General features: G+C 33.4%; 1 protein-coding gene across 1 annotated transcript in view; it reads left to right on the top strand.

Moving 5' to 3' along the window:
* Positions 1–4227: 4227 nt before the first annotated feature.
* ds (dachsous cadherin-related 1) overlaps positions 4228–21777 on the top strand; it is a 477707-nt gene continuing 460157 nt past the window's right edge. The window contains exon 1 of the mRNA XM_074133009.1: positions 4228–4768. The gene's annotated coding sequence lies outside the window, so the exon portion shown is untranslated. The remainder of the gene's footprint in view (positions 4769–21777) is intronic.

Here is a 21777-nt window from a genome sequence, read left to right as displayed (position 1 = left end):
TGTGAGCGATTAGGCGAAAAATTAAACCTTTTTTTGCATTAAAAAAAACTAAGGATTCTAAGTTTGATTCTGTTGGGAGTCACCTAACAAAAATTTGGTTCCTAGATTCCTAAACCTAAATTCGGAACCCGCAAAGAAAATTCACTTTATTCAATGACAAAGGAAATTTGATAAAATTACCAAAACTACAGATTTTGTATTCGAAATTGTTTCAGTGATCTAATTAAGTTGATTAAAAAAGTTCAAGAATATAGAAATGACTTAGTAAAGTAATCTTTTTATTTACAAAATATTTGTCGTTGATCTATTCTAAATCATATCTTTATATTATTGTAGTTCTGTACCTGTCAAACTATCTGGCATTACAGATCTTCACCATGATACATACCCTCATAAAATTAAAGAATGTGAAAATTAAATACAGTCCATTCCTGATGGATGAATTCCATCTTATGCTTTAAAGAATTGTGCGGACATCCTTGCATTTCCTTTGACGTACTTTTATCAGTCAGAAGTATTTCCCCAAATAATCTTTCAATATTCCGATCAATAAAATTATTAGTAAATCATGAATTAATAAGTGACGGAAATGCACCAAAATTATCAGCAATACTTGAAGAATTGGAACGTCTTGTAGTTGATCATTTATCTTATCTAATTAAAAATATCAGTCGAAAACATGAATCGATTGTTTTAAGGTCGGCTGAGATAAACTTTAGTCTTGTCAAGATCATTTTTTTGACCGATCAGGACCATTTTTTGAGTCTGAACTTCAGGTGGGCATCACTTCTGACTTGTCAAAAGCAATTGACCGAGTGATCTTAATTGCTAAATTAAAAGCTTAAGGAATAACTAGCAATGAATGGAATTACCTCTCCTCTCATGGCTTCAAGGAAATTTATTATTACACTTCTGGTACCACTCATTATTTGTTTTATGAATCCATACAAGGGGAAAGAATTGAATCGCTTGTGGCCATGCGAGAAATGTATTCTTGTGCCTTATCTTAACCGCAGTACTAAGATACAGATCAATATTCAGGATCGTCATGAGTGTAATTCTAGAAATATTTAGAAGTTTTCGCTAAATTGCTGCGCTCCAGTTATTGTTTCTACAGCCCGACAGAACACACAGACTCGGAAATATTATGGTTTAGAATTTTTCACCAACCAAATAATTGATAATACAGAAATAATCTTAATAACAACTATAAAATGATTGTATGGTTACGTTTTTATATGTACATTAGTCACTTAAAAATCGTTTATTCAAATATATTTACGAAGTACAACTTCAAATCAACGTTACCATGTTAGTTAGTAAAGATTTGGTTTCTTATGTGTAAATATTTCAGTTTCTTTGAGTAATTTCTACAAATATCTCTGGGTACTTAACATGTATTATTACTTTTTATGTATTCATTATGTATTTTATATTCATTTCTTGTTGTAAAACTCACTTGTAGACATTTACAAATACATAATTGTAAATAAATTGTATCTAATTTCTTTTGTACTTGATTTTTTTCTTTCCTCTGTCAAAATAATTGAACTTTATCTTTGTTTTGAGTAAAATCATAGTGTTATTTCCTGCTATTTCAAATGTTTCATCTTTATAGTACATTCAAAACTTCGTGGGTTTCATTTAATGATATTTTGGTGCTCATTACCACCCAACTATCTAGGACAGTGATGGCGAACCTTTTGAGCTCGGTGTGACAAAAATTTTGAAAAATCGAAACATAATTTTCGTGGCGTGTCGCAACACATCACAAAAGTAAAGACTAAACAAAAAAATAGAAATATTTATAATTTTTTTAAGTTAATTATTTATTTAAAATACAAAAACCAAAATTATGAAACCAATGATTTACTTTTTAGAGACTTGTTTTACATATTTCATTGACACTTAACATAGAAAATCAAGTAATATATTATATAATTGAACAATTCAGAATTAAATTATTAATTATTATTAAAGTAAGTAATGATATTATTATTAATAACCAACTCTGGCCGTTATGAGAGACAAATATTTGAATTATGAAAATTTTTTATCTTTGAAGATGCGTGTCACCAAAAATGAGCTCGCGTGTCAGCACTGACACACGTGTCATAGGTTCGCCATCACTGATCAAGGAATTAGCAGGCAATTTGAGGAACTATTTCATTAGTTAAATTGAAAAAAGATCCGTGATAAAGTAAACTTTGATGGGAAATTGCTGAGAACTATGAATGATGTTTCTAATTCTAGTTTCACGATCAGACTTTGCTTTCTGAGCTTTATCAGTTAACAGCTGTCTCGAGGAGCTTTGTTATAAAGAATTATATTAGACGCTTCTCCCAATAAAAGTTGATGATGGAGATCAGTCTTACATAAGGTAGTTTCGACTTAAGTTCGACTTGGTTTGACGAGAAAGATCGGTAATAAAATTAAGGATATGGTTATGTCCTTAATCCATTAAAAATAAGGAAAATAGAACATTCCTGCTTTTAGCTTATTAAAACAAAAAAAAATGAATAGATGGTAAAAACGAATCTGAAATAGTGAAAAACGTGACCAAGAATGGATGTAAGACCTGGCGAAATGGTTAAAAAATCCTGGTTAAACTTCGATGTAAAGACGATGTCCACGCAGCTTCCGGAATCTATAAAAAAAGAAGCTGGAGTTCTATTCAATTTTGAGACACTTCATTACAGTAAATGAACATATTTGGCACAGTAATGTAAATAAGCCTTTTATTGGAGTGACACTTTCGAATGTAGAGTAGAGCAGTAGAGAAAATAAAATAAATGAATTTTAGCGTTCGGAGTTTTTGAGTTAGCAAGTTTTGATTTAGTTAGTGTACAAGGTTGGGAGGTAGGGTGGACCATTCCGTTTTTCAGTGGATGGGAGGTTCTTTTATTGAAAAAGGGTTATACATTACAGTTGCCTACACTGATTTTTATCCTACACTTGACATGGCTAGACACAAGTGAAGTAAGGTGATTTTGAAGAGAACCATCTCGAGTTCATTTGGTGACAACGGTGAAGGTGGAATCGGTCTTTTTTTTGGCGTTTATTGTGCTACAATCAGCGCGTTAGCGCTATAAGTAACAATGATAACAGTGAACAGTAGAAGTAAATGAGTGGAGAAGTTACCCAGTGGTAACATCCTCCAAAACATTATATGGTTAGTCACTCTCTTCACTTGAGAGGAGATCAAGACGTCTTGTCCGGGTTATCAGGAAGAGTTCTTGAAGAAAGATTTTGAGCTAGAGGATTTATATGAGATTGCAGGCTGAAGTGGAGTTTTCTGTATCATGTTTTCAGCTACTTGGGCGATAAAAGGAATGTTAAGGTCAGTGTGTATAGTCCAGGTTGGAGACTTAAAATGGAGCGTTTACGATAGTTAGAAGTATTTTAGATTGAAGAGATTGAATCCTTTGGAGATTGGAGCGTTTGGTTGAACCCTACAGCTCTATTCCATACGCCCGGATAGGTTTCAAAATAGAAGTATAAATCAGTCTTTTGTTGACCAGAGAAAGTTTTGATCTGTCGTCTAAGAGTCTTTTAAGTAGCCGATAGCGTCTGTTTAGTTCTGTTCTTTTAAGTCTAGTGTGGGGGTTCCAAGAAAGTCTTCGGTCTAAGTAAAGCCCAAGGTAGCGGGCAACGTTCACTACTGGTAGAGGTTTTAGGTTATAGAAGACCCTCCAGTCTTCAATAACTTAAAAGAGTAATGCGACGAAGAGTGAAGGCGATGTTTTGCGACTTAGTTTCATATCGGTCTGTGATAATAAAATAAGCTGTTGCTCTTGAGGAAAAAATCTTTGTAGTGTCCAATTCCTTGATTGAAATTCTGTTTACAAAATTTCAAAAATAAAATGCCGGATTATATATTTATGAATTCTTAGTGTTATTATTATTATTACTTCTTTTTTTTAAAGTAATATCCATTGATCAAATATCTTCTTGCTTAGTTGAGCCTATATGTAGATAACCTTTTAGGAGAACCAGCTGAAGTTGTCAATGTAGCACAGCTGTCACCTAGGTAGTGAGATCGGTGAGGTTAGACATACATAGATTCCTTAACAACTCTTGAATTCCCCACTTCTACCATCTGTCAAAGCCCACCCTGCCGCACTACCCACTAGAAACTGGTTTTCTAGTCTTCTATATCTCTTATAGTCCCGGGCATGAACCAAACATGGTGGGGGTAGATGTACTTCTTGCTGGCTGACACGGCATCCATGTAGCCAGTCAGTGTCGGACATCTACCCGTAATTGTGCACCACACGTATTCGTTGCACCCCGCCATACCGACAGTTTTTTTTTGTTTTTTTTTTTGGTTTTTGGTTTTTTGTTCTTTTTTTAAATTTTTTTGGTAAAGAAAAACAGGAATTTTCCATTAAAAAATATTAAATACTGATAAATTAATTTTTATAGTTAATTTTTGCCCAACACAGTGATCAACAATAGATTTGTTATTTAATTTTGTTTTTGGAGGATTTCATTTAAGAATTTTCACTAAGAAATGGCTACAATAGTGCGAGGCAGCAGACTTGGTGTCTTCAATGAAGATGTAACTTCAAAATTAGATGCTTAAATCTCAACTTTATACCAGTGCAATTTGGTTATTTTTTTAGTTGATTTCTGTTTGTTTAATTGTTCTTATTTGTTTTTTTTGTTATTTTTGGTTTTTGTTTCTTTTAAATAAATCAAACTAAAGTGTGTGTTCTTGTGGGATTCAAAGGAAGAAAGATTGAAGACAGGATATACGCTGATTCAGGTAATTTTCTAGTTTTAAATAAACCTTTCTATCTCACCTATTTAGCGAAGCACTTCTATTAAAGTTGATTGTGCTTATGCTTTGTTTGTTTTTATTGTTCTTTAATTAAAACAAGTGAAATCGTATAAAATTTAATTAAACAATTATTAAAGTTTCTGTACGTTTGCTGAGGAGGTAAACAAGTGGTATTGGCTTTGCTAAAAACATTAGTAGCGCCTTGGTTTTCAGGTAGGCAACCTTGTTTAGAGGTATAACTTCTTTCTGTCTCGTTCCATCCTACAGTTATCGCTATTTCTTTCTTTGTCTTCTGTTATTTTGTTTCTGGTACTTAGTTTTTAATACTACTTACTATTCTTTTCATTACTTTTAACATGCAAAAATTGCTTTTGCTTCAAAGAATGGTATTGTTAAAGATACTTTGAAACCTCCTCCGTTTTTTGGTTTTATTTTTTTTTCTGAAAAAAAACAAAAAATTAGGAAGAAGTAAAACTAATTCATGAGATTCTTGGAGTGTAAGGCAGGATAGTTTGGATTGCTGCTGCAGAGGCAGGTGAAAGGACGCGGTGCTGGCAGCTCCGACCAGCTCGCTGCTTGCTGCTGACCTCAACACTTCTACTCAGTCTTTCTCACTCTCGTACTCTAGCCTTCCTTAAATTCTACCTTTCTCTTAACTTTGGTTTCCAACTTTGCACACCTACGTTCCTCTTTTACAGTTTGATTCATTTATAAAAGTGGCTGGCTACTAAATTTCGCTTCCCTTAAACAGTTCGTTTTTTTTTTTTGCTTCACTCTTTTATAACATTTATTCTATTTTTATATTATATCCTCTAATAACAATTCTGGTCTTATTTTATTGGTTTCTTAACCGTTCATTGCTATTTATTTAAGCCAAAAATAAGTGTGTTCTCTTTTAGTTAACTTTTAATAAATTTCTTGATAATACAAATACCCTGATATTTATCATTTCAGCATAATTATCGCAAAATCCTTGTCTATAAGCCAAGTTTTTTCAGGAAACAATTTAAAGATCAATCTTTTAAGAGATGGTAAACACAATTTGTTTAAAATTCTAGTCTTACAGAGTTTATTTCCGGTATTTGCATGCTTTTTATTTCATATATTATTTTAGCTATAAAAAGTATTTCATATATTTACAGTGCCAAACAAAAGTCTGCATTCACTCTGAAAATTTGTCTTTTATCTCGGTCGGAAAGGATATCTCGCGCTGCTTCTTTGAATAATGTTTGCTATGTTACGATATGAAAATCCTTGATTATTTTAATTTAACTATTAATCCGCGTTCTGACACAGGAATTTCCTTTCTCTGGTGAACCATTTTAAATAATAATAAATTCTTAACTAACTCAGATCCGCCTATATTCACGTTCCAACTAAAACTAATAAATTTGTAAATATTAAGATTTACCCTAACTAGTAAGTATTATTACAATATTGAATTTATCAATTCTGTATGTGGACTTTTGTTCAGGCATGAACTCCGATCTTTTTATTTATATGCAACGGGAGATGGCAGAGGTCTTTTCATCTCTCATTTATATATTTAGTAACAACAGTTACAAATGTTTAAATCACATTTTTTACTCTAATAATTCTTTATTTTGAAAATTTCCGAAATATTGTGGTGTATGTAGACTTTTGTCCGGCACTGTATAAATGTATATTTCATGGATGTTTTGAGGGCCACATGCTTTGGTTTATTTAAAGATAATTCTCTATTTAAAGAGAAATATTTAAAATTTATTGAAAACAACGGACTTTAATGTGGCATAATTTGAAAATTAAAGTATGTGAACAACTATTCTAGCAAAATGACAAGTATGTGAAGTTATGAACCAGAAAACAGAGCCGAGTATCAACTTAACATTATTTCATTACTTATGCTCTTGGTACATTCTAAAAATGAGTAAAAAGATTACCTTTTAAGGCAGAATTCTAACTGATAATTTTTTTCTTTTTCCGTAAAGTAAAATTTACGATATGAAATATTGTTTGTCGTGAAAAGATTATTGTCAATTCCAAAAGTTCATTTTAATAGTTATCAAATTTGAAATTCTGGTGATTTTTCGTTAAATTTTGTTATACGAGGTGTGTTCAAAAAGTAACGGGAATTTTCGTTTTTTGAAAAAAATATTTATTTATTCATCTACATTAATATTGTCGCCTTCAAAGTAGTCCCCTTCGCATACAATACACTTGTGCCAGCGCTTTTTCCAATCCTCGAAACACTTCTGAAACTCGATCTTTGTGATAGCTTTCAGCTCTTTCAGCGATTCGCTTTTAATGTCATCTATGCTTGTAAAACGACGGCCTTTTAATGTTCTCTTTATGTTTGGAAATAGAAAAAAGTCACATGGAGCCATGTCTGGCGAATATGGAGGCTGGGGCATCGTTAAAGTTTTGTTTTTAGCCAAAAATTCACGAACAAGCAATGAAGTGTGAGCAGGTGCATTATCGTGGTGCAAAATCCATGAATTGTTTTGCCACAAATCCGGGCGTTTTTTTCGGATTGCTTCACGCAAACGGCGTTGAACTTGTAAGTAGTACTCCTTATTGATTGTTTGACCATGTGGCAAGAATTCATGATGCACTATGCCATTAAAATCGAAGAACACAGTGAGCATAACCTTCACATTCGACCGCACTTGTCGAGCCTTTTTCGGTCTTGGCGATTCAGAATGCCTCCACTGGGACGATTGAGCCTTAGTTTCGACATCATATCCGTAAACCCATGTTTCGTCACCTGTTATAACACGTTTCAGTAGATCCGCATCGTTGTCGACTTCATTGAGTGACTCTTGAGCAACTTCCATTCTCCGCTGTTTTTGTTCGAAATTCAACAATTTTGGAACAAATTTTGCTGCCACACGTTTCATACCCAAACATCCGAAAAAATTTCATGGCATGAGCCAATTGATATGGCAACATCATTAGCGACTTCTCTGATTGTGATTCGGCGATCGTTCATAACCATTTCTTTCACTTTTTTCACGTTTTCATCGGTTGTTGATGTGCTTGGACGTCCAGGTCGTTCGTCATCTTCAACGTTTTCGCGGCCATCTTGGAAACGCTTATACCACTCGTAAATCCTTGTTTTACTCATAGCAGACTCACCATATGCCTTTATTAACATTTCACACACTTTATTACACTTTATTTCATTTTTTACGCAAAATTTAATACAAATTCTTTGATCCATTTTTTTTAACAAACAAAAATCGCCAAGCTCGAAAAACACGTCTAACCTTAACGGCTGCCACTTAAGAAGTAAACAATGAATATTACTGAAAATTTTATCGTACTTCAGGGGCATGTGTACCAACATAATAAAAAAAAAAAAATTACAATCAGACTCTCCAAACCCGCGAAATTTAAAAATTCCCGTTACTTTTTGAACACACCTCGTATATCTTGACCTTAAACTAGAAATTCGAACATTTTCTTGCAGCACTTCATCTTAATTAGTACAATAGAGAGGAAAGATTGAAAACAATTCAATTAATGGAGATGGAAGAATTTCCCAACTTCTAATTGTGTTCCTAGACCAAAGAAAACTATTTTACCTGAGAATATATGATGAAATTTTTGGCGGCATTCAAAGAGAATGTTGCGGGCAACATTTGATTTCCAAGCCAAATTTTATTCAGTGAACGGATTCCCAAAACGTTTCTATAACCTGTGGAATATAATATAACTTGGTTTGGTTATGAAAGAAATTACAGTTTAATTTTTAAATGTCAAAATGCTAGAACTTGCTATTTACATTCAAGTGCAGTAAAATATTCTATTACAGCAATGGACATTAATAACTGCAGAACTAGACATTAACTTAATTATTTTATAATCTAAATTTAGCCTTATACGGTTCCAATAGTTGTACGGAACCTTAAGTCTGTTGGTAATACTGCAGTTAATATATTTACAGTTAATTATCTGAAATTTTCTAAACTTTTTAAACCGAGATATATCTTGGTGGCAGTGCATAGTCCCGGCAGAGATTCTGCTCTACAGCTCGAGGACTCAACAGTCCCGGGTAGATTCACTGCGATCAGAGAAATACTGCCAGGAGAATTCTACCTATTTTTCTGGAGAAGCTAAACAATATTGATGCAGATAAAAGTAAATATATATTTTGTTTTTATTGTCCAACAACTCGCCGCAGTTTTATGGTCAAAAATTATATCAACTTTGTCGATGAGATTTCTAAAATTTGGTGGCGATATATTTGCAGAAAGACATCAAGAGAATTGCGGAGAAAATCGCTTCAAATTGTAAACCTTAATACCATAAATGAATGCCCTATTTCATCTCTTTATTAGTAGTACAATTTTGTAATTTCCTTTCAAAATCTGTTTATTACAAAATCATCGCCAATTTGTCATTTGTAATATTAAAATAACCAGTTAGGTTACATTAACAGAATTAGAACAGTGACCTTTGGGTAAAATCTTTTAACACCTGCACATTTTGCAAAGCTAATGAATTGAATTTCTTGTGCGTCTGCGATTCAGTTGTCAGTACCAGTAAGTTCCTTCTTAAGCAGTCAAATTTTTGTACTTCAATTTCTTAATCTAAAAATCTCTCTAATAAAAGAGCAAAATAAATGTCTATTTTCTTAGGTAGCCTTTACATCGTGCTAGCAAATTAAGTGACATGGACAGAGGCGACTATACTTTGCTACTAACTTCTACTATTAAGTATTAAATACAATCCAAGTCTTTGTAACTGGGAATCGAACCTGGTACCACAATATGTACCTACTTCTAAAACGGGGCAACTTAATCATGTACGTCAATTGTATTTAATATCTGTAGTACAAATTTTAATATTTCGTTTTTGTGAATTCATAAACTGGTTAACTTAAAAAGAATCACTTTTTCGCTATCGATTTTTTTGAGTTTTTCACGATGTTTTCTACGCTTTTCTCTAAAGTATAAACTTTATAGTTTTCTCATTGCGCAGAAGCTAGTTTTAGAACTTTTATTCGAAACATTTTCGATTAAAACCACTTCTGAGCGAACTCTTGCTTGGACCATTCACTCACAAAGAGGCCATTTTTTTGTGAAACGTAGGACATAACTCTTAAAAAATATTAACAATTTTATGCCACTTTCCTGAATATTGAAAATGATTTTGTCTTAACTTTATTTGTTAATAGCAGACATATAAATCTAACACTTTTGTATGAAACGTTTTCACTAAGCGATGAAGTAGAGCTCTCCTGAAGTATCGATTCTGCATATTGTACGATTCTATCGTGTATTATATCCCAATACAATAATGTTTATTGTATCCCTGAGTGGTTTCAACTATGTTTTCTCCTCTAATACACTCGCTGAATGAAAGCCCGGAAACAAAATGGAAGTCAAATTCTCTACCCAAAACTAACAAATCTTCTCCCAAAATCGATCAGGGATACAATGAACATGCTTGCTTTGACGGGTATAAATCAGTGATATTATCTAGCACTAAGGACCCTAACCAGATTTTCAACATATAAGCGATATATAAGCGCAACTTTTTCACTTACAAAATTATCTGTTTGGATGACTGTTGTTCCACTGCAAGTACATTATTAAAGCAAACAACTTCTTTGCACAAATTGTTAAGCTTCTCTTGGTGAGATCTCTCTTCCTTTTTGCCCTTCTCTTGGGTGAAAGGAAGAATTGTAATCGTATCAGATTTCTGAAAATTACATTTTTCTTCTGATAAGAAAGTAAAATATTTCAAAAACCAAAAAAATCAAAACTATGAAGGATTTGGTCCTAATCCAAATGTGTTTAATGTGAAATTTTCAGCGTTTCCACCTTCCGCACTATTCATACAATTAAACTAATCTATTTATTTTTTCAAATTTGATTTTGCCATATTTTAAAGCAGGAGAATTTTGAAATTCGTGCCGGAAATGGCCCATTATCCTCGTATTGCTCCTGGTTTTTTTAAAAACATAATAAGTGCCCCTAAGTTTGGGCTGTTGTACACCCCTCAGGGAAAGAACAGCTGGGGAATAGAAGAGATATTCATTGAAGTGCTTAAAAAATAAGGAATAGATATAAAAAGTAAATAAAAATTGAAATTTAATTTTCTGATTGCAACGATATTTTATTTTTTTAAAGCGATGAAAGTGGTACGCGATGATTCCATAATTTAGTAAAGATTTGACGCCTAGATGCACTATTGTCTCCGTTGCATTACACTTATAACTCCCTAAAAGCTATATAAATTGCTTTCTACAGGTGTCTATTTGCAACATGACAATGCAAGATCCCTTACTTGTTGCTCAGTATTTACCCAGAAGCTTTGAATGTATTGGTCCACCCCTCTGTACCTGGACCATGAGTGAATTCCATAGATTGGACCATAAGTTCCAAACAAAAATACCACGCAAGGGAAAAAAGTTCTGTTTTTGCGGTTGCATTAGCTTTTTTTGCAAACGACCGCAAGAATTTAGTTTTAAATGAACTCAAGCTTTTTGTAAGAACTAGAGGATAGAATAGTGAAAAATGGAGAGAGATTAAAATATATATATCTTTTAGATTTTCTAATAAAATTAGTACATACAGGGTGTTCAGCCTAAGACTACGGTAACTTCGGGAGGATATTTTGGGCATCATTTGCAACAAAAAATTCCATATAAACTATGGCTCGATTCGGCTCTGTTTTGTAGATATTTTTAATTTTATGTTTTTTCAAGGTATCACTACTTTTTAGCAATCACTTGTCTATATTTCTCAAACTATTATAGCTGCAGCAATTTCAATTAGCTCATTAGAAAGAAGGTTAAATTTCCTTTTAAATAAGCTAATTTATATTTCAAAATAATAATATTAAGTATTTCAAATTGTGGCCCAAACATAAGAAATAGCAAGTTTCTAATTTTTTCCAAAAACTTTGACTTCATTTTTCTCAAAAACATTTTATATGAAAAAACCGTGCACTATTCAGGAAAAACATCTACATACAATCACCTTTCGAAAGGTATACAATGCATTGGGATTATTTTAAAAATTGATGCAGAAATCTGTGATGAATTGCAAAAAAGTAGGCCCCAAAACAGCGTCGGCATTATGAAAGGAATCCACCTACCATAAGAATATAACTGATCAGAATCATCAAATCCAGTACGATTTTTTGCAAACGTGTAATTTAATAATTAATTTATTTAAGAACTATATTCAAAAATACATAATTTACATTATAAATGATAAAATCAAATAAAAAGAAGAAATTGGTGTATGATGTTAAATGAGCGTTAGGTACCAATTCCAAAAGAAAGGATTTTCGTTTAACGAGTTTAGGACTGTGCTACTCTTTAGTTAATTCACATATATGCTAAATAATTTAAATAAAACACAGATTTTTTAAACTACTCAACAAACTTTTGGAACTTGGCGGTTGTGGGGAGCTATAAAGTAATCGATTTGATGTTTCTGATCAGTTATATTCTTATGGTAGGTGGATTCCTTTCATAATGCCGACGCTGTTTTGGGGCCTACTTTTTTGCAATTAATCACAGATTTCTGCATCAATTTTTAAAATAATCCCAATGCATTGTATACCTTTCGAAAGGTGATTGTATGTAGATGTTTTTCCTGAATAGTGCACGGATTTTTCATATAAAATGTTTTTAAGAAAAATGAAGTCAAAGTTTTTGGAAAAAATTAGAAACTTGCTATTTCTTATGTTTGGGCCACAATTTGAAATACTTAATATTATTATTTTGAAATATAAATTAGCTTATTTAAAAGGAAATGTAACCTTCTTTCTAATGAGCTAATTGAAATTGCTGCAGCTATTATAGTTTGAGAAATATAGACAACTGTTTGCTAAAAAGTAATAGTACCTTGAAAAAACATAAAATTAAAAATATCTACAAAACGAAGCCGAATCGAGCCATAGTTTATATGGAATTTTTTGTTGCAAATGATGCCCAGAATCGCCTCCCGAAGTTACCGTAGTCTTATGCTGAACACCCTGTATATATCTTTTCTCTAATAACTTGAGTTAGCCTTGATGCAATGGGCGAAGCTAGTAGCTTCTTTCTAATAATAAGTTTTTTCTATTAAGCTGTATAAGTAGAAAAAGCACAGATAAATCAATAATTGTTGAAAATCAGTTTGCTGAAACAGCGTACTTTTACTTTAAATTTGCTTAAGTTTTTTGGACAGTTCCTGAAATGGTATCAGAAGTATGTGGTTACAGAAGTGTATAATACTGAAGATTTACTGTTTTGTAGACAATTTTAACCTTCTATTTGGATCATATTTTGTTCTTATTGATAAACAAATAAAACTATTCGGCAATTTTTTTTTTTTAAATTTCAAGCAGAATTTGAGGATGAAGTGGTTACTTGTAATAATGTATTAAAACGGAGCACAAAGCTCGTATAGTTATTGTAAAAACTAAGTCATCAAAACAACGAACAATTCATAGTTTTTACTGAATTTAATCTGTAAAATTTCAAAATAATAAGAGTAATTATTTATGAATATTTGAAATTATACAGAAAAATTTGAATGATTTAAAAGACGCCTAAATTATAATTAAACATACAAATTAGCTATTTCTTTTTTTATTCAAACTAAAGAGACGCAATTTCCTTTCGAAAAGTGCAAAATGTTTCTAGCCGGACAATAGTGTAGTCTCTACAATACTACAAGTAATGCTGGAATGCGAAGTAGGTATAGTTGGGTGTAATGCCTGCGTTGGGACCTTTACCTGAGCAGACCCTAGAGTATGATGGGCTACTTAATGGCTCTGGCAAAATTTATTACATTTTTCACTGTAGTTAAAGAAGGCTTCTCCTTAATATGCTGGTATTCATGTTGGTAGCAATTTCTAGCTAAATGTATACATATATGTATATACATACGAGTATATGAATTTTACGATGTCAAATAACTAATTCGTAATTTGTCTTACACCTGAGAGAAGGATCAAAAGAAAATAACCTTATTAATAATCTATGGTTACCTTATAATAACGTGCATATTGAAGATTCAGTTTAAATCAGAGGCCCTACTTAGAAGGACCAATAGAATGATAATATTAAACTTATATAGTGAAAGCAGAAGACTTTGAAAAATAATATTAAATTTGAAGTATAAAGCAAGCAAAGGAATTTGCAATCTGAATTTAAGAATAACGTTCTGAAAATAATTTAAGAGGTCAAGACGACCAACTCCGTGCTTGCAGACTGCAAAGAAAAACATCCGTTTCATGTGATTAATTTTTATGACTGCCATTAGCAGTAATGCACCTAGAAATTATTTGCTTTATGGCCTTCAGGTGTCCCTGAAGGTGACGGTAAGAAGCAGATAGAAGGCAAGTTTTAAATATCACGCCCTTAAAGTAGCTGGAAACTGATTTCTTTAAAAAAAATCAAGATCTTTTCTATCAAAACTGCTTAATTTTGTTTAAACATTAAGTGGTTTTATTTTAGGTCTTTCTACCTTTTTCAGGGTATTATTGTGATATCTTGGAGTATAATTAAGGCTCTCTTGTGATTTATCAAGAAGATGCTGAATCCAAGCGTTCATCCGAAGCTGATCTATAACCAGAAATAAAGCAGATAATATTTCGTAAAGATTTCGAATATTTTTCTGGCATAGTGAAAGTAGCAAACGAAAATAGATACTGTAATTGAAATGAAAATATAATTGTCAATGCTACAGAATGGGATTTACCTGATCTATCCGAATTAATTTATAAATAATGATTCAGTAGCAGAAATTTCAAATGTGCAAAAACTAATTGCAATGAAGTATCAATGGAAAGACGTTGGCTGTGATGTAGGTATCTGTGAAATGGAAGCCAGTAAACCTGTTTTTTTCACAAAAAAAAAGAAACAGCTTAGGAATGCATTTTTATTACCCCTGCATTACCTCTCTACTAAAAACACGTACCAATTGAAATGTTTAACTAAAAAAACTATTTTAATTATTTACTTTCTTTCTTTAATTATAAAAAGAGGAATATTTGAAATTCTAAATCAGTAACAGTATTTATTTCTGTTAATGTATACTTAATTATTATAAAAAGAAATTGAAAGAGGTAACTAACGCTACAGAAGGCCGTGGTGCAGTGTGCGCAGAGTTGGCAAACCGGCTGGAAGTAGCAACAGCCTGTTTATTATGAAAAATAGTCTGGTTTCAGGTTCTCCTTAAAGTTTACTTAAGTTTATAAGTTTAAATTTTATTATATAATGCGATTAAAATTTAAATTTTAAACATTTAAAATTATTTTGAACAAATTCTGTTGTAATACGTTTGCACTTCATTATTGTAGATAAAATTGGCAGTAAGACTTTTTAAAGTTATAATTGAGCCGTTCGCTGCATAAATCTGAAAAATATTAAATTTAATTGTCAAAGCACTTGGTTAGTCATAGTTTTTTATATTTATAATAAATTTACAAAATAATAAAGATTTGTCGCCATTAAACGACAAAAGTTTTTTGGCCATTAAATAATAAATAATTTATTTCAGAAGTCATTTTGATTGACTCCGTGCTCTAACGCAACAATTCAACTCAAATTCAGTAGCTGGCGCTGAATGATGACGGTAAATTTATTTGAATTTATATTATAAACGGAATTTTTGAAAAACATTGTACATTATTTCACAGCATTTCTCCCACTTTTTGTGTTTTGGAGTTAATCGAGTTGTGCAGTTAACGGCACAACGGATATCGTAAGGGGTGCAATGAATAAAAAATTGTATGAGACAAGCTTGCCTGTTCAGTTTTTCGCTCTCGAAAAATCGTTATTTTAAAAAAACTGTATTGAACCTGTTATAGTCTTTGGCTAGACAATTGCAGAAAACTATAAAATAAAACCGTTCCGTGAAGTCGCGCATTCGTCTAAGTGCTCTAATTTTTCCAAACGGAATTTTGGTTATCAATTTTTTTTTTTTTTTTTTTTAATTTATTTAGCCATTTACAATCTGTATAATACACTATACAATAAGTAAATAAGGAGATAGAAGTATAGAGGCGTGAAAGGCAGGAGGAAAGAAACTGCCCAGCGGCAGCATTTTCTACAGGATATTTATTTTAGGCCTTCAGACTGCGAGGAAGTCGCGGGGCCACTGGCGATTCAGTCGGCGAGGAGGATTGTCAGGAATATCAGAGGAGGCGAGAGACTGTACTAGAGAATTGGAGCAAGTGGAGAGAGCACTATGGAATTTTTGATATTTAGTCTTGGCTAACTGGTGTACGAAGGGGATGTTAAGGTCGTTGTGTAGAGTGAGGTTAGTCACGTAGAAAGGAGCGTCAGCTATCTGTCGGAGGAGTTTTGACTGAAATGGTTATCAATTTGATTTTTTTTTTTGTATAGGTAAGAAAATATTGAGGGAAGGGATTAGCTATGAGGTTAGCATACTGGACTCCCACGCGGAGGTCCCGGGTTCGAATCCAGCAGCTGACCCTTAGATTTTCTCTTCCTAGGAGCTTCTTACAGCTCACTGTCCGGTGATGGACAGTGTTGTCTGTAACGAGAGAACACTGTCCGGAGGCCGGCCGTGCACTGGAAAAAGCTCCGGGCGCTAATGACCTCAGCTGTTGATGCGCCAAAAAAAAAAAAAAAAAAAAAAAAAAAAAAATATTGTTAACATTAACTTGCTAGGGAAGGATTCAGCTTAGTGATTAGTGTACATGATTTCTATCCAGAGATCCTGCATGAACCAATTGCTGGTTCTTAGATTTTCCTCTTTGTAGGAGCTGACATTCCAGTTATGGACTGTATTGTCTTTAACGAGAGTACAGTAAGCTGAAAAAAAAAGCTTGGGTCACCTGTGACCTGAGAAGATGTAACCCGCTCTAAATTAAAGAAAATAGAAGCTTCTTCAACGTTGCTGGTAGCGGAAATAGAAGATAGATGTGCATATCAGCTGGCAGAGCTGTTCTATCCAAAAAATAAGAATAAATACACCAAGAATTTACGTATATGCTTTTAGAAAGATGAAAACATTAAAAAGCAGAAAAACGCCTTTCGGCAAAATTAAAAACTGCCATAATCTAAACATTCTTTTAGTTAATTAAGAACCGACAAAAGTCTACCATCAATTAAAATAAATTAATTTATAAAGATGTTAAGAGTTTATCTCTTTTTAAAGGTGTCCTGTCTGATTGTTTTCCTGGAAGAATTATTTCCAATAAACCCTGTTAGCTAGCCAGGTCTTTATCATCTAACCTTATCCAGTTAACTGCTTCTGTCTCTGATTGTACATTACCGTTCCTTTTGATTTGCACCTTTAATTTTTAGCGATAGCCACTGAATTGCTTCTTTTTTTTTGGCTAATTCTCATTTTGGGGAATAATTTTACATGGCAGTTATTATTATTCATGTTTTACTAATTTGGATGCCATCCATTCCTGATGGTTCGTCTTCAAATTCCAAGTCAACAATTTTCAGTTTTGCTCCACACATCTACATGTTGTTCACATAAACTCTTGGCCATTATTATAGATTTGTATTAGTCACTTAAGATTAAGATAGTAGATGGGACGGGACCTATGGCACCGCAGCCACAGAAGACTTATTGTACCATCCCCTTCTTAGTTCTAGTAAGCGCACCCTCCCCTCCTAAAGAGGTTGAGGACTTTCCCTACTAGTTCTTTTTGCGATACTATCTCCTTCGGCCTCAACGTTCCAAAGGTTTCATAGCGCAAACGTTCGATTGCACACAATCGAACAACAGGTGAGAGACTCTTCCTGACAGAATCTGCACAACGGCTCCGAGCTAATAAGCCCCCCTTATTGTAGATGCTTTCTGAACTTACCATGCCACGTGAATAGGCCTGTAATCAGAGTAATCTGATTTCTGCCCAAACACAGGGTCTCTTTGGTTCTTTGCTTACACAGTCAAGGCATCAAGGTCTTGCTGTGTTTAACCCCAGGACACATCACCCAGTTCTTTTCGTGCTCCCTCCAGATCTAATCTCTGAGAGCCGCACGAACTGAACCCCTGGTGATCCCCAGGACAGGCTCTGGACCGATGAAAGGAGTGTTAGCTCCATTCCTGGCCAGATTAATCACTTACTAATCTAGATATCAGAAAAAGTCTCGGCAAATTTTGTGATATTTGGCTCAAGAAATCTTATTTTTTGAATAGAATAAGGCAGATTTGTATCTGTCCCAGTACAATCTAATTCGTCAAATATTTACAAAAATTTAAAATTGTAAAACTCACGAACTTTGTTACCATTAATAGTTAAATTAAAAAGCTATTAGTTCAGGAAATTCTCTGCCTTCAGCAGTTCCAATACTGATATTTAGAGGCCATAAACAAACAGTAATAATAATTAATGATCAATCATTAATAAAACGTTACAAAAGTTGAATAATATAATTTTTAATGCAAATGTTTTATGGTTCATAAAAAAAAATGAACTTTTTTATATCGATTTTGCTTTAAAATATATAAAAGAAATGCAATCGCAGACAATCTTGTGGTCACGCAGACCATCAGATGTGTTGGGTGAGAAAACAATACAACACCAATTGATTACATTAAATTATTTAAAAGGCAGTGGTTGCTTTTTAAATTGTGGAAAGTTAATAATAAACGTTAAATAAATTTAAAGTTTTATATGTGATCATAAAACTTTTACATCGCTTCATCTATGTTTCACTCAATTTAATTCTTATTTCTGTTTTTTGTGGTAAACAAGGAGTAAGTAGAAATACACTGAATTTATTCATGAAAGCTAAGTTTGCTTTCATAGTAACCAAGCACAGAAATATAACTTGGAAACCTCTATGATCCAGTATAATATTTAGAATAAATAATTGATTAATAGATAACTGTTTGTATAAAAATAATTAATTATGTTTCATATTTCTAAAGATTAATATAAGTTTAGTAACGGAAGTTATATACTGTGATGAAAATATGGTTTTTTAAAGTCTTATAAATAATTGAACTATAGAAGTTTTTTTAAACTTTTTTTTTTAAACGGCTGGAAATTTCGAAAAAATAAAAAACACGTATTTAATCATTTTTAGTCTAGTTTATTTTCAGTGATTGACCCATTTTCTTAAACCCCTGTATCTCGAGATACAGCATCCAACTTTTGTTTTTCAAATGGAACGTTATATTTTTTTTTGCATATTTTTATAGTATTTGAGCTCCTAAAAAAAACAAAAAAATTTTTTTTGAAATCGGTTAGGTTTTTCAAAAGTTATGGTAATTTAAAATATGAAAAAGAAAATTCAGTTTAATGTCAAAATTACCATATTTTTTTTTTTAAAGAATCTGTTCAAACTGGGCACAATCAACGGCTAGGCAAGCCAAAACTCTGGACTTCCACGCTTTGCTTGTAGCAGCACTTATGGTGGCGAAGTCAAGATCTAGGCAGGCTACAGTTATTCGACGTTTCACATCATAACTCTAGCTTTAAGACATAGAATTAAGGACATAAATGAATTCATTCGGAGGAAGCAGAGTGGAAAGGAGGTAATCGAACAGAAGGGGTTTAAAGATGAAAAGTAGAGGGGAATGGTGGATAGATGAAGGTAAGGAGTTCCAGAGAGAGGTAGCGCGGATTAGGAAAGATTTGTTAAAGGATGAAGTACGGTGTGAGGGATTATAGAGATCAGAGGAACGAGATCTAGTATTACGAGAATGGATCGAAAGAAGATGATCTTTGAGATTGGATTACTTGGTAAAGGAATGAAGCCAAAAAAATACTGGCGGCTGTAGACAGGGAAAAAGCCACTTCAACTCATCATAGTAGAGCGAAATGCAAGAATCTCTGGGAATGCTGAAAATATCGGGTTGGCCAATAAGTTCGTTCGATTTTTATTTTGGTACAGATTCATTCCGATTTTCTTTTTTTATTTTCGGCGCAAGCGCAGAACTCGATTGTTCATTTGAAAGATTATGTTAAGCTTAACCTTTCTATGGATTTCGGTTTAACAAACTACTATTGCGCTTGCTGCGTAGCTGTAAAGATGGAAGAAAATAAAGTGCATTTTCGTCAAATTTTGCTCTATTATTTTAAATAGGGCAAACGAGCTGTATAGGCTCATAAAAAGATATGCTGTGTATATGGTGATGATGCCCTAACAGAACGCGTGTGCCTAAAGTGGTTTGCCAAATTCCGTTCTGGAGATTTTGACGTTAATGATGCGCCCCTCTCCGGTCGCCCGACTGAGATTAATTCAGATGATGACAAGGGTGTAATCGATAAAGATCCATGCCAATAGGTGAGAGAGATAGCAACAGCACTTAACATATCCAATATGAGCTCCAAAAACCATTTGCGCCGGCTGGGATACGTTTCTCGGCTCAATGTTTGGGTACTGCATGAATTAACCGAGGCCAACTTAGCCACTCGCATATCCATTTGCGATTCGTTGCGGAAACGTAAAAAAAATACCCATTTTTAAAGCGGATGATAACGGGAGATGAAAAATGGATCGTCTACGATATGTAGTGCGTAAAAGATCATGGAAGCACTGCAGTGTGCCGCCGCAAACAAGGTCGAAGGCGGAATTGCATCCGAAGAAGAGTATGTTCTCCATATGGTGGGATTATAAAGGTATTATCTATTACGAGCTGTTACCGTCAGGCAAAACAATTGATTCAACTGCATACTGCTAGTTAATCAAACTGGACCATGCAATCCGCACAAAACGTCCAGAATTGGCAAATCGCAAAGGTGTCGTCTCCCACCACGACAACGCCAGACCGCATGCGTCATTGACTACTCGGAATAAACTGCTGGGATGTTTTTTCTCAGCCTCCGTATCCACCGGACCTGGCAGCTTCTAATTATCATTTATTCTGATAGTTGCAGAACTCCATGAACCGAAAAACTTTCGATAATGAGAAGACTGTCAAAAAACATTTTGATTGGTTTGTCGACATAAGCCACAGACGTTCTACGAACGTGGTATAATGAAGTTGGTGGAAAGATGACAAGAAGTCATCAATAAGAATGGTCCAATATATAATTGATTAAAATTTATTCTGTGTATCAAAAAAATTGTTATTTATTCCACCCTCAAAAACCGAACGAACTTATTTGCCAACCCTATAAATCGTATAGAAGCAGTTCATGAGACGCTTGAGCTTAGTTCTTTTTCATGAACTTACATGTGAGAAAGCAAGTTTTTTTAGATTTAAAATTACCAGCACAATAATAGAGTAGTAAGACTGCCATCTTTTTGAGAACTAGGTAATAGTCCAAAAGCGTTGCTCCATTACCTGGTGCATAATAGTTGATGTTTCAGCGGCTACCCTGGTACTCATCCCCTACCTAAGGATTTTTCTACCCTTGAACATACAGACAAAAAAAAGAAAATGCCTCAGGATTAGAAGTTTTCAACTCTAAAGCATATTTAATAGAATTGTCTACACGCAAACTAATGGCGAAATAACCTTTAACCATTCAATCCATTACCTTCCACAAAGGATAAATGAGCAATGGAGTTTTGTCTCAGACTGTTCTGATTATAGAGCATCTTAGACTCGAGGACTTCAGCGGGGAAAAAAACTTTTTAATTTTATACTTAAAAAAAAAAAGACCTGTCACTTTCTCTTGATAAGGGTTGAAAGGGCAGACTAGGACGAAACGTAGGAAACCCTTAAAGGGCTTACATTATAATTCTGTCTGTTATTTCTTCTCCTTCAAGTTAAAGATAGTAATTCAACCTCTCAAAATATTGAGCTTTCCGGTCTAAATCGGCTTTCTTCGGAACAATTACAATGTTCGCGTCTTCGGTTTATCAAAGAGTGGTTAAATGAGATGAAATTTACTGATTTAAAATCCAGATAATCCAAATATGAAATTTGTCGTCAAGTTGCTTCGAATTCATTTATTTTTTAACTTTGCGTCTAACCTTCTAACCGCTAAATTTTGGTCATTTAAAAGCTTCCTTAAATTCTTTTTCCCAAAACGCTGTCACTTAATGCATCGTAAGCATCGTAGTACATCGTGTACCGATTTTGATGCATGTAATAAATTTGGTAGGCCTAGATGATGTT

The sequence above is a fragment of the Rhodnius prolixus genome, unplaced genomic scaffold (genome assembly GCF_049639745.1).
Source record: "Rhodnius prolixus isolate KJV_2025 unplaced genomic scaffold, Rpr scaffold_10, whole genome shotgun sequence".
Taxonomy (NCBI): domain Eukaryota; kingdom Metazoa; phylum Arthropoda; class Insecta; order Hemiptera; family Reduviidae; genus Rhodnius; species Rhodnius prolixus.
This window is presented reverse-complemented; position numbering and strand designations above follow the sequence as displayed.